This window comes from Pteropus medius, unplaced genomic scaffold (assembly GCF_902729225.1).
Source record: "Pteropus medius unplaced genomic scaffold, Ma_sr-lr_union100, whole genome shotgun sequence".
Classification (NCBI taxonomy): domain Eukaryota; kingdom Metazoa; phylum Chordata; class Mammalia; order Chiroptera; family Pteropodidae; genus Pteropus; species Pteropus medius.
The window spans coordinates 5,091,049-5,103,437 of NW_024354503.1; the positions used below are offsets into that span (position 1 = coordinate 5,091,049).

General features: G+C 37.9%; 1 long non-coding RNA gene across 3 annotated transcripts in view; it reads left to right on the forward strand.

Annotated features, from left to right (window-relative positions):
* Positions 1–12,389, forward strand: part of LOC120596165 (uncharacterized) — a 41,676-nt gene that overhangs the window by 23,543 nt on the left and 5,744 nt on the right. For all 3 annotated transcript variants that reach the window (XR_005651093.1, XR_005651095.1, XR_005651094.1), the window contains one exon: positions 8,936–9,167. This is a non-coding gene — a long non-coding RNA (uncharacterized LOC120596165). The remainder of the gene's footprint in view (positions 1–8,935; positions 9,168–12,389) is intronic.

Consider the following 12,389-nt stretch of genomic DNA (forward strand, 5'->3'; position numbering starts at 1 on the left):
TGATATATATTCCACTTATATTTAAATTATTTTTTATCGTCAGTCTCCCATCACTAAAATGTAAGTGTTTAAGGGTAGAGACTTTCGTTCATTTTGTTCACCTCTGTGTCCTTAACACCTAAAATAGTGTCAGACAAAATATAACTCTTTAAAATATATTGAATGACTGTTGAATGAATAATTACCATTGTAGCTCAAGAATATATAATGAAATTGTATATATTAAATTGGGATATGAAGTTGGCTACTTCTGTGAAGGTTAGCATTCATGTCTTCAAGGTTACTTCATAGACATAGAAACTACTAATTAACAGCTTTGTTGGCCATATCAGTTGGCACAGCCCCTTCCCTACTGACCATTGCAATGAAAGACTTGGTGAGCAGTCTCAATTAGAGCTGAGATGCTCTTTGTATATCAACATCATATAAACAGGGCCCGGTCCCAGCACATCATGCTTGACTGTTCCATTCAAACACCATGTGTACATTGGTGGCTCCTGTGACTTTGTTAGGAGATCTTCAAAGCTGTGTGGTCCACTGCTGACATTACTGTGCCCTCCCTTTTTTGGCTAGATATAATCTAAATGAAAATGTTTGAACATGGTAGTACTTTCAAAGAGTCAGCTTAAATATTGTCTTTACTTCTTTACCAGGGTTTGTGTTTCATGCTGGTCATTGTACTTTGGCAATTTAAGATAGATTTGTTTTTGATATTGCTTTGTGGCCATTCTTTGTATATGTCATGAGAAGGTCATCAGCAGTCAGAGAGACCATCAGTGGAAGATATGACCTCATTATTTTGATGATGGAACTCTATGTAGATACATTAGTGTGAATAAGTTATACTAGTAGCCACTGCAATAGAAATTGTAAATAACAGAAGAAAATTAACTAAGTCAATTCTCAGTCATCTCTAAATCAACTGATACTTTTACTAGTTTTAATTAGCGTGTGTATACGTATTGTATAATTTGTGTCAGCAGCTTGGGTTGAAATCAAGACACATCATGTTTGATATGTTCTGGTATAACATGGTACTTTAGATGTACTTTTTCTACTGAGAATGACTTTAAGTGTTCCCTTGTAAATTTTCACAGTAACATAAAATAAAAATTAATTTTGAAAGTATCTGTTGACTTGTTGATATCATAATAATGGTATTTATGAATATTACTATAAATATTACACAGTCTTGAGGCATTTTACTCTGAGCTTTGCTATGTATCATAAATTATCCAAATCCTCTGTTATCACTTGGACTTCCTAGTATTTTAAATGGCATTCTCTCACAAAGGAGCCCTTCTAATTGCTGGATCTGATTCTAGTATCCTTGGATTTGCTGGTTAAGCATAAACAGGGATAGATTAGTCTAGGGATCCATATATCTTAGGGAATATGTATTTCCTGTGTTTTCCACCTGCCTAACTGAAACCGCATTTAGACCAGAAGATGCTATTATCTTTCCTCTGATTTACTCTCTGAGTAGGATGTCTTACTTAAATTTGATTTGGTGAAGAGGCATTACTAGAGGGCTTTATTTTTAATTCAGTATAACTGATGATACCACAACAAAGCAAAGAATCCCCAAAACTGCAATATTGAGTGAGATAGCATAACTTCAAGTCTTGAATAGTATTATGGGAAGTCCATCTTCAGTCATTCCACAAATTGATTACATCTCTTAACATATCACTCAGTAGCATTTATTGAACACCTTTGTGGTGGGCACTTGCAAATGTTCAAAATACAAAGGTGATATGCTAAGGTCTTTGGCCTCACAGAGATTACAGACTACCAACTATTACTTAGTGTGATAATGCCACAATAGAGGCATGTAAATATTTCAATTCTATGTGAAGGATGATTTTGAGAAATACACCATTGCTATATGTTTTAGGCATACAAAATGTTGGGAGCAAATCACTCTTGGGTTTAGAATTCTTTATTTTGCGTGTTACTAGATAATTACTAAAAATATTTAAATGCCTCATGAATGCTAGGAGTTGTGTTTGATGAAAAATTAAATATCTCTGCCCCAGTGAAAGAGATAGGCAGGCATTAAACAAATATAGAATTAGATACTTTAAATGCTAAGAAGAGAAGAGTGAGGTGTTTTGAAAGACTACAGGAAATTCAAATATACAACTTAGCATATTGTATATTATCTATTGCTATGTAACATAATTTCCAAAATTAGCAGCTTAAGACAATAATGAACATTCATGATCTCATATAGCTTCTATGGGTCAAAAGTTCAGGAGTGTCTAGGTTGTGTAGCTCAGAGTCTCTTGTGAGTTTATAGTCAAAATGTCAATTGGGACTGCAACCATCTGAGGCTTAACTGAGGAAAGATAATCTAGTTTCAGGATGGCTCACTCACATAGCTGTTGGCAGGAAGTATCAGTTCTTTACCTTGTGGACCACTCCATAGGGTTATTTGTCTTCAAGACATAGCACCTTGTTTCCTCCGGAGAGACTGAGCCAAGACAAAGCAAAGCAGAAGCCACATGTCTATTATGACTTGCCTCAGAAGCCATACATCTTTATTTCCATAATATTCTATTGGCCCTATTCAGCATGTGAGGGTGCATGAAACACCAGCACGTAAGAATCATTGAGGGCCATCTTGGAGCCTGGCTACTGCATATATGAATCTCCAAACACAAGCTTGCTGAAGTCAAACTTTTCAGAAGAGCCCAATGCAGCCATTTTATAAATAGCATCTGTTCGTGTTTCTAAGGGAAGGTCATATTGAACTGCATATCAATAGAGGATTTGCACAGTCCCGTTTCCTGCTTAATTAGGAACCCCATCTCTTACCTTTCTTCCCCACTTTCTTCCAGAAATGTTTAGAGAGTACCTATGGTAATTGGGAGCTCAGTTTTACTCAGTTCAGAGCGATGTAAAGGCAGAATACTTGCCCTCAAGGTGTTCATGTTCTGGTGGAGTACAAGTGGGGTAAAGGAGGCATGAACAATTAGGTTGAAGAAGAAATATCTGAGTAGAGCAGGGGTCGGCAAACTGAAGATCATGTGCCAAACCTAGCCCACAGCCTATTTTTGTAAAAGCTTTGTTGCACTCCAACCTCTCCTAACTGCCTATTGTCTGTGGTTGCTTTTGCACTGCAACAGAAGAGTTGAATCGTTGGGACATAGACCTTATGCAGCACTCTTATTGCCCTTGGCCCATAAAGTCTAAAATATTTATTATCCAATTCTTCACAGAAAACTTTTGCCAACCCCAGGTTAGAGGAATTAGAGACTATTTCCCAAAGAGGTGATATTTTAGATGAGACTTGGGGGAGCCATAAGAGTACTTCTGCTGAAGGGAGCAGCATGATCCAAGGTATGAAGGGTTATGTTGTAATACATTGAAGAGGAGTCTTTATTTGAGCGAGACTACACCAGATTAACCCCATTCTCAACCACAGTAGCTTACACAACTATAGGAACTGAAAAACATAAGACACAACATCAAGATGGTGCCGTAGCTCACAGCCCACATCCCCACTCCCCCTTCCACCTCACACAAAGCAAACCTTTGAAAGATGAATTGTTGACCTTTGTTAACTTTTAGTTAAACTGAGTTTGGGCCCCAACTCTGATTTGGCAGAGGGTCTAAAGAAAGAAGAACCCCTAGAATCCCAACACTGTTTACCACAATCAAAATGAAATGTTTCACATCTTCTAGGTAAAAGGTGGTAAGTGCACAGAAGGCCAAATAACAGACAAAACTGTAAGTCTGAAAATGTGAAGGGAAAAAAATAGTCATAAGAGAAACCAAAAACCCAAGGATGAATTTGGCCAGAGAATCATGAAATACTATTAGGAATAATATTATTCACTGGGTAGAAGCAGTTTAGGCAGAAACTCTAAGTATTTACACACACACACAGACACACAGACACACACACACACACAAAACTAACTTAAAGAAGAAGCAGAACATGGAAGAAAGAACATGAATTAATTGAGGCAAACTAGAATTGGTGTTTGTCACAATTAAAGAGAAAAAAACTAAAGAATTAAAGACTTCAAAAAGCTATAAATATTAAATAAGAACTCAGAAAACACAATTCTCATTGTCATTTATTCATTAGGGGACTATACTACTGACTGACAGAACTTGTGACTGGCTCCTAGAGTCAAGTCATCTCATACATCTTCACAGACGACCCTGCCCTTTAAGCCAGGTTGACCCCTCTACATATCTTACAATCACAGGTATTTTAGGAAATTGCCTACAATTTCTTATTGAACTACTCCCATACTTATTCTCATCAAAGTCTCAACTCCAAGTCACTCCCAACTCTTCCCTCAAGGGGAGAATCTAGCAGCTGAGAAGAACCACTTTGACTTTATCTTGTAATAATAATTGCTAATTATAGACTCGGTTGGTTAACATTTATTGCCAGTAAGTCCATGGTCAAGTTGGTCACGTTATCAGAATACATGCTGAATACACTCTTATTACCTCTAAGCAATGGTATAAGGAAGGCAACTTGATTTACAGAAAGGATACAGACTTTGAGAGTAGCTTTAAAGCTAGTTCTGGGTACAAGAGGAAGGGAGGTGGTTAGAGGTGGAGAAATAAGCACCCCCAGTCCTTGACCTTCCTCATTCATCCAGGAGCATCCAGATCCCCTATTCCTCCTTTTGTCAACACACAGGCACTTGAAGGGGCCCATGCTCACTCTTGTTTAGCTGTCGCCACTCCAAAGCAAACTACCAGATGTGCCTGAAACTGAGCTTTGAACATGCAATAAGGGAAAATCCTTAACGAGGGCAAAACAGTATGAAAGAGACCCAAGTTTCTGATTGACCAGGCGAAGCAGAGCCACTTGCTGTCCAGGATCTTTCAGTGTGTTATTTGAGAAGTAAACTTCTGTTTCAAAGAAAGGATCGAAGGAAGGAAGGAAGGAAGGAAGGAAGGAAAGGAAGGAAGGAAGGAAGTGAAGGAAGGGAAGGAAACACATGGAAGGAAAGAGGAAAGAAGGAAAGAAGGAGGGGGAGTGGGGAGGGAGGGAGGAAGGAAAGAAGGAAGGAAGAGAGAAAGAAAGATAATGCAGACTTCTAATTCCAGGTGGAATTTGAATCTCAGCTGTTATATTTAATACTCCTATGACCCTGGTTAAGTTACTTAATGTCTGTTAGCTTCAGTTTTCCTCAAATGTAAAGTAAGGTTGTTATAAACTTCATAGCCCTGTACTAAGTATAGGAAAGAAAATATGTACACCTGGCATATATTGGACACTCAATTTTAAATGGTAGCTGTTACATTTTTAAAATTGAATACATTGGTTTTAACTTAAAACTATAACTCAGGCCTTTTTCCTATCAGAAAAAGAAAAACATTGTATTTGAAAGTTTTCCTGTAATCTATAAGGAGATCTTTAAATCTTACACATTTTCTAAGTTTTTTAGGTTCTCTTTATGCCCATATTGTAAGGACTAATGGTTTGAAATCAGAAATCAAGAGGAACTAAAAAGAATAGTTTAGAAACAAAGGGGAACTTTTGATGGAGAAAATTATATCTAGTTGAATTGTATTAGTGAAGTACCCTGATAACAGCTCAGTTTTCTACAGAAAGTAATTTATCCAACAATCTAGGGCATCTGTAGGGGAATTGAGAATATTGGAGCCAGTGAAAAGGAACATTGAACTGCTTTTGAAAAGCCAATACTACTCACTTCCAGGAAAGACTCTCATATTCAAAACCTATTTGCTCTTACTTTACACACAATGCTAATAAACTTGGTTATCTGGTTTCCTAGGACACAGATTAGGAAGAGAACTGCCAACGCCAAGCACCCAGGAAGTAGCAAAAGGTACTATCTAATAGTTTAACAAAAGAAGTGGAAAAAAAACAGAAAGAAAATTACTAGGACACAGAAGAGCACAAAAACACACCAGCCTTGGATTATTTGGGGTAGAGCAAAGAACCTAGTATATTTTAATATTTCCCAAAGATGTATTACTTTTTATTCTAGTTCTGAATGCTAATAATCCAAGAAAATAAGAAGAGGTTAAATTATATTTGCTATATTTCAAAAAGGCAGTGATCTATTTTATTGAAAATATTTTATTAAAGGCAGATTTTTAAACATTTTGTATTTAAAGGGATTAGTGTCAATTATGTAGAAAACTAATTCAGACTTTTCACATTCTCCAAGGGTGTTAGATAAATGAAGCTTTTCCAAATTGTAATAGCAAAGTCAGAGTAAATACACACCTGTTTACATTGACAGGTCTTCCAAATGTGTCTTTAGATTTGGTTGGTTGCTTTGACCCCCTAGCAAGAGAGAATATATAATGTATTCCTCTACAAGCTGATGAATAGTAAAAGTTTAACAAGCTCCCATTGGTATTCCCAGCCCTGTGGAAGACAAAAAGAGCAGAAAACAGGAAAGGAATGTAACACCTTGTTCTGAGTTCCCAAGGCTTAAAAGATGATCATACAAACAAACCCACAATGTAATTTATACTGCTAAATAATATGAAACTATATAAATTACATAGATTATGTAGAACAACAATTTCTGAACAATGCCTAATATGTGCAAGCTATTGTTTAAGAATTCAATAATGTCAAGAAGTCCATTCATGCTATGATTCTCAGCCCTTGTGATACCTCTGTGGATCTCAGGGGTCATTCAAGGGCCAAAGTAAGTTGAAGGCAGAAGGATCTGCAAGGCTACCAGCTAGGACCACATGAATCCGCCTGCTTTTCTTCCTTGCTGCCCAAGACAGAAAGGTCTTCCTTGCCTGCCTCACTCAGGGAGAGCAGGACTCGTCAAGACACACTGAGAGAATCAGCCAAGCACATGACAGGTCCATTAGGCCTGCAGTCTACCATTATATAGCCTCCCCCAACACCTCTGGAACAAAACCTCATGAGAGCTGAAAGTCTGTCTGCCTTGAATACAGCACAGGGCTGGCATGTAGTACTATGCAAACATTTCTTGAATGAATACAGTAGAGTGGCAGTGAGGCTTGAGGAAACTGGAGTCTTAATTTGGAAAGACTTTCCCAGGAATAAGGGCATGACTTGAGGATATATGGGCTACTCAGGGAATACAGGGTAGTATACAATCTATAATGGAACTACAGACCTCCAAATGAACTCAGACAAGGTCCCAAACCCAGGCATGAGCATCTAGGGAAAGTGCTTTTGTACTACACTAGTTTTTTGAGGGGACTGATAATGTTTCATAACAAAAATTTGGCTTTGGATAGTTTCATTTATTGAAGAAGAACATCTTGATTTTGGAGAACAAAATACCTTTTCCTTGTTTTGCTGTTCAGTAGGGCAGAATGTTTAGACTGACTCTGTTTTTTATAGAAGTAACTTAGCATATTCAAATGTCTAAGTACACAACTGTTGTGCTACTGGAAGTGGCAAGAGCAAACAATCCAGGTAGAAATGAACAGGGAGAGATGTTTAGGTTCTCTATTCTATGAAGAATATCATAGGGAAATGAAAGTAAACTGAGGAGAGGAAGAGAAATGGGAGCTGAAGAAATAGCCAAGAGAATCAGGAAGAGAGATTGCAAAATCATGGCCCGCTTTAGCCCCAAGAGCATTTGCATTTGCTTCTTTCTCTGCTTCTTGGTTATTTGAGGGTGCCAAGCATACATTCCCACATGGCACACCCTCGACCTCTCCTGGTCACACTCTGTCATGAGTCACAACCTTGATTGCTATGGAAACAGCAAAGAGCAGGGATCTTGGGGAAAAAGATAGCACCTGACCCAATGTCCACTACTTCAAGAAATGGGCATAAGGTGGCAGCACCGGTAGTGCCTGCAGGTGTTGTGGAGAGAAACTTGGCCAAGGGCCAACTGTACTTGAGCTACTAAGTCCCAGGGAGAAGATGGAAAAAGGGAACTGTGTTAAAGACCTCCTTATTAGGGTAGTTAGTAATGGGAAGAGAAAGGCTTCTCCTAAGGGAGTGGTGGCGCTCAGGAGCTCCACTGAGTGGAGTGGCTGATGGGGTCACATTGCCTCATCTACATATCTATTGAAAGAATAACAGTCATTTATGAGAAGGATTAAGATGAATTGATAAACAACATGGATGAACCTTGAAAATACGGTAAGTGAAAGGAGCCAATCATAAAAGACCATATATTATACAATTCCATTTATGTGAAATGTCCAGGATAGGCATAACTGTAGAGACAGAAAGTAGATTAGTGCTTACCAAGGGCTTGGGGCTGGGGAGAATGGGGAGTGACAGCTAAAGGGTATGGGGTTTCTTTTAGGGGTGATGAAATGTTTAAAATTGATTGTGGTGACAGTTGCACAACTCTGAATAAGCTAAAAACAATTGAATTGTACCCTTTAATGGTGAATTGTAATTATATCTCAAAGAAAGAAAGAGAAAGAATGGCCCCTGAACATTTACTTAAAAACCAGAGAGGAAAGGTCATAATGTGAGAGCATTCTTACAATCCTCTCCCTCTCTAGTCATGAATATGAATTGAATGGTTTCAATTGAGGTGAGAGGCAACCCTTTTCCTGGAATCACCCATCTTTAAGACAGTGCCTCTTAAACTTTAATTTGCATACAAATCACCTGGGGAATCTTGTCAAGATGCAGATTCTGTTTCAGAAGGTCTGAAGTAGGGCCTGAGATTGTGCATATCTAAGAAGCTCCTAGGTGATCCCAACGCTGCTAGTCCTGGAATCACACTTTGAATAGAGAGGCTTTAAGAGACCCAATGAAATTATATTTATTCTTTCATTGGGATCACATTTTTGTGAGCTCTGTACTGAAGTTAGATATCCATTAAATATTTTTATAGATACCTTCTCATACTTGCTAGTGACATCATATATATGATGCTTCTAATAACAGCTAATACTGGTATTTTGAAAACCGAGTGACTTAATTTTATATTAAGATCTCTGCTGTTTTCCTTTTCCTTTACAGATACAGCAAGCAAGTTCTCCTAATGTCTGGCCCTCAGGGAAACCCAAGAGCAAGGCGATTTGGAATACCCTGTTTGGGAACAGAGCTGCTCCTCAATAGCTCCCTGTGAAAGAAGGATTCTTGCTACAAATGACATAGTATCACAGGCACACAGCTTGGTCTGTAGTGAAGACTGCTGCTTCCTCCTTCTGGAGGTGCATTGACCTGAGGGCTCCATGGACTGCAGCACTAGGTGAGCACCAGGTGCCTTGTTCCCTCATGTTATACTTGGACTATTTTCTGAATGTTACAGAGATGCAAGAGGCTGCCCAATGTGTTTGTTTCCTTTTGTTTTTATATATTTTTGACCTTTAGGCTGACTTTATCTCCTTGGTTTTCCTGGAGTAAAATTTTTTTCTTTTATTATTTTTTACACTTTTAGAAATTTAACCTCTTGCCAATATCTTTCTATCAATGTGTACTTCACATTACCTATATGAAGGCCTAAGCAGTATGCAGACTTCAGAATTTGTTTTCTTCTCTATATGTTTCTTAAGTTATAGAAGAGTTGAATGCTGTCAACTGATAAATGTTTGGAGTTTAAGGTAAACATCACTCCAACTTTTATAAATACTGTAATAGAAAAATGGCTTTGGAGATGCCATGTTTTAAAAACTTGTTTTATAGAGAATTCTGTGGAATACAAATTTTCAAATTTGAAAAAAACAAAACAAAACAAGGGATTCTACCTGTTCGATGCAGCTTTGGATATTTAGGATTTCTTCAGTTAACAATTCTGCTTTGTGTCGCTGCTGCATAGGGTGCTCAGAAAGGCTGAACTGGAGGCACCAGCCCCGTGAAAGGGACAGCGGCAGGTTCATGGGGTGAGGAAATGCTAGCTGCTGGTCGGGGACTTCCCAGGTCACTAATTTTGAAACCCCTCAAACACTGATCTTCAATAGAAAGGATCAAAAGGTTGGAAGGCTGTATTCTGTTTCCTCATCTAGCACCAGGATTCTGTGAGAGAGTTGCAATTGAATGGATTCTAAGTCAGGCTTGTTCTTTTCTTTCTCGTCTATCCAATTAAGGACATGATTTGATTTGGTGTATCTTAGCCATTCATTTTGGTAGACAGTTTTTTCTCTTGTTACAAAGACCTAAGACTATTCTAACCCCAAAGTCAGCCAAATAGGTAGAACAAATATCTCATAATCCCATGTAGCTGCCTATGGAGTACTAGGTTCCAATTTATGCAAGCAAGAATCCCTGGCCTGAGGGCTGTTATGCCCAGGAGTCTGGGCTTTGAGAGCAGCCACAGCAGTATAAATTATACCTTGGGGACCTTTCTATGCAATTACCCAACATGAGAGCCTATGTGACACTGAGACAGAAAAAGAGAGAAGAAGAGAGAGGAGCAGGAGAGAAGTTATCTTAATTCTTTTCTCCTCTAGGGGAAGAAAAATGACTAAATATAACCTGAGTGTAAGAACATTAATAATATTAATAATAATGCCTTTGATAATTAGGCCAGTGATCTCAAAGTACTTTTAATGTTCTCCATTTTCTTTGTACTCATCAAAATCTCTTTAAGTTCCCATACAATGTAGAATGGGAATTGTCATGTCTTAAGTTTTTCCTTGTTTTTCTTTTCTCTTTGTTCATGAAAATGACCTGAGTGTGAAGAGCTTATAAATTTTGAATAAAAAGGCCTATACCATTTTTGGTATGTCTTTGCTCCTGGGTAGACAGTAGCCTACAATGTACTTTATGGGTTGTATGAAGGTAGTGTATATACAATGTTATATATCACAGCAGGGTTATTGTCAGAGGCCCTCCCATTTATAGTAAACTGAATGAGAGGATTGGCATCCAGAATCAAAAAGTGGAAAATTCTAGATTGGTTCAACGCATCGCAGTGAAGAGATAATTATTTGACTCATGGAGAAACTCTGCTCTGATGCTTCTGAGCATACATAGTCCGTATGATTAGATTTTGTAAGTCTATTTGAAATCTTGATAATTACAGTTTATAAATGGAATACAGTGTTTGGATATTTGACTTAGAATGAAAGTCTGGACATTTGTCTCAAATGTTGAGATAGCTCTCAAACTGTAGGCTCTTTGCCTTGAATATTAGGTCATCCTCCTTTAACTCTTGTCTTCCCTTTCCTCATTCCTCACCCCTATTCACTTCCAAGCACACCTCTAGCAGAATTTTCATGTTTTTGTAGTACTCATCCTGTAAATTCCTTCTCCATGTTTTTGTTCTGTTTCATTTAGTTGGGAAAATGGCAGTGTAGAATATGTTTAGTATAACTCTAATCCTGGCGAGGCTCTATGATGTCTTTATAAATGTGTGTGTTTGTACATTTTCTGGAGTTGAAAGTATGGCAATAAAACCCTTAAATAAAACAGAAAACAAGCATCCTTCATTATCCAGGTCCCTTCCATAGTTTTAGTTGTTTAAAAATGCTTCTCCTGTTATTCTTGTTAAATATTTCTCATATTTTGGCATCACACACCAAAACATGATGTCAGAGGTGTGTTTGTATGAGTGTGTGTGTGTGGGTGGGTGGGTAGAGACTAGGTCAGATAGGATAGTCTGTGCAATGGTGAAGAACTTACTAAATTAATTAATATTCAATTAGCAGATCGCTGATGATATGAATCACTCACAGGCAGTCAAAAGGTGATGTCAGCGAACAGTTATGGCTCAGCATGACTGCTCCTGTTTTTCTGTTGCATTTAGTCTTAGTGCTATTGCTATTGCAGGGCTCTCCTGTGAACTTTATTCTGGGACTTTAGAAATGCCTACTACCAAGGATAGCATTAATAAGTAGTCTGGGAGATAGTTAAAGCAAGGAACAATGTACTTAATGAAGTTTATAAATATGGTTTTGGAATGATCTTATTACTAGCAATAGTCATACTATTAATTTCTAGTCCAAAGAATTACATGCTCTCACAATTTCTGAACCTCAGCAGAATATCCATTTTGGTTAAAATTGAGTCAGAACATGCAATCCAGGATTGCTGAAGAAGGGCAGGTGCATAGGGTAAGGTTGTTTCAACATGAGAGAGAAGAGTAAGGTAGAGATGGCATGCCCTTGGTCTACGATATTTAGTTAAGTTTATAAAATGGTTTCTGTCTAACGTTTCCATAATCAGTTCAAATCATGCTAATGATGGATTACTAAAAATCCTCAGTAGCCAATCATTTTGCGACCTCCTTACCTCTAAGCTTCTTGGAGAATATCTTCTTTTTTGAAGGCCATGTAGTACCTCAGCTCTCCTATGATTCCATCTGGACACACTGACTGCTAGGTCATTAAAAAAAGAGTAGGTATGAAGTCAACTAGAATCTTTCTTTTCTAGAATATTCTGGACTTCCAATTTTAGCTGGGCTAAAGGGGAAACACAACGCCAGACGTGAATTTCAGTTTTTGCTGGACAGAGTGTCCATATTTTTAGGTTG